Source organism: Buceros rhinoceros, unplaced genomic scaffold (assembly GCF_000710305.1).
Source record: "Buceros rhinoceros silvestris isolate BGI_N320 unplaced genomic scaffold, ASM71030v1 scaffold14811, whole genome shotgun sequence".
NCBI classification, from domain to species: Eukaryota; Metazoa; Chordata; class Aves; order Bucerotiformes; family Bucerotidae; genus Buceros; species Buceros rhinoceros.
The window spans coordinates 2,023-4,052 of record NW_010392598.1 but is presented as its reverse complement, the minus strand read 5'-3'; positions in this window follow the sequence as shown (position 1 = coordinate 4,052).

Below are 2,030 nucleotides of genomic sequence, written 5' to 3'. Positions count from 1 at the left end.
GTGTCTGCCCCGGGGATGTAACTGGGGGAGAGAGAAAACCACAGAAAAGGGCGAGTTTCTCTGCACTGCTCCCCGACCCCGTCCCAGAGGAATGGGCCCAGACAGATGCAGGAGCAGGAGACAACTCAAACACCTTCCAAGCCCCAGTGGTGCATCCCACCACGCCGGTCCTGCCTTCGCCGGTTGCCATGACAAAGCCGGAGGAGGATGGCTCTCATCTTCCTCCCCGAGAGGATCCATAAACCAGATGGGAGGGAGAGAGGAAAGCATGTGCTCATAAAGCAGCAGCCCTGCGTCTCCTTTCTCCTCCGCTCCTGTCTCGCCTGCAAACTTGAGAGAGGAAAAGGTCTTGAGCAGGAACCTGTGTGGGGGATGCTGGACAGAAACACAAGCTCCTCATCAGAGCATCGAGCACAGATCCGTTCCGACGGCAGGCGAAAGAAAAGCTTCCTGCTTATTGTCACAACTTCCCCATCTCCCTCTGCCTTTTCCAGTCACTCTCAAAACAACACAAACTAATGAAGCTCTTCAGACTGGTTCTTTAATTTTTTTTTAAATAGCAAAACCATACCCAAGGGAGCACTAGCAGAAGGCAGCAACCCCCAAGCGGAGTTTGGTTTCTAAGTGCCACAGGAGACAAGTTGAAAGCCGGCTTCCCGTGTGAGCGGTGGCCAAGCCAGAGCCGAGGAAGCCCCGCGTGTGCTGCAGCCGCTTTCCTTACGCCAGCTGGGGCTGGGGAGGGAGCCAGCGCTGCTACGTGTCTCCCCAGGAGGGGCAAAGCCCAGCAGAGGCAACCGGCCAAGGCTGCGGAGAGACCACGGGTGGCTTGTGCTGCCACCCACCAGCAGCCCCCCAGCCCTGCTCGGTGAGCAGCAGGCACAGAGGGGATCAGGCAGGTTTTGCTCTGCATCCCTCCTATCAACCCGCTGCTGTCCCGGAGCACGGGGGAGCGAGGAGCCTGCCCACTGGCACTTCTCCGGAGAGCTGCATGGAAAACCCCCAGGGGATCTCCAAATGCCTGCTGAGATCTGCTCCGCTCGTAGCTGCCGCTAAAGAAAAATCACCCTCTCTCCGCTGCATAGAGCTGTCCTGCTCCTGACCATCCAGTGGACACTGGGAGCACGAGGAAAGCTTGCCAAAGAGAAATAAGGGGGTAATGAGAACAAAAGGAGACCAAACTGATGAAACCAGCCTCTGCCATGATCCGTGATCCCACGTGCTCTGCATGAGGGTCTGCGAAGGCTCAGAGACACGTTAAAACCAGAAACCATTCAACATCCAACAGCCACGTCCCAAGTTTCACATCTGGCTCTTTGTCCACCGCGGGAGCTAAGGAAGTCACTGCAGGCCAGAAAGGGAGAGCAGAGCCTTTCTTCCCCACCATCACCCGCTCCTTTGGGAATGGAAAAGGCTCTCAGAAGTGCTTGCAGACCCGGGATGTGGAGGAGGAACAGGGCAGCTCCTGCCCATGGTGTCCTTGCTGACCCCCCCAGCGCTGACGGCTCTCGCCGCTGCCTGTCCCTGCCTGTTCCCCATCAGGAGTTCATCTGTCAGTGAGATTTACCCCAGTTATGGCAGAACAAGGGGAACGGCGCCCACGCTGTGATGTAAAAGCTGCGCCCTGCCCCAAGCCGCAGGGACCGGATGCATTCAAGGAAAGGAGACCAATGTCTCGCTACCCAGCCGCTCGCTACCCGCCTGTTTCCGAGCAGGGACTCCTGGATCAAACCTGCCTGAAGCCCGCTCCAGGCGTGGACCAGGATTTTCTGCCCACTGAAAGCACAAAGCAGGGGCTGTCAGGGTCCCAGGCAGGCACTTTGGCCACGGAAGCAAAGACTTGCCCGACCTGCGGCTGGACGGAGCAGACCTGAACACAGGGCGGCATTTCCAAATGGATCTGAGCAACAAGAAAGGTGGAAACTGGGCAACGTGGCAGCGCTTTAAGAATCAGACAGATTCTTTAAAGACCTTTCTCCCCATCCATCCCAACCAGACTGTTTTTTATTCCAGGTAATACCAGCTTGAAGCCA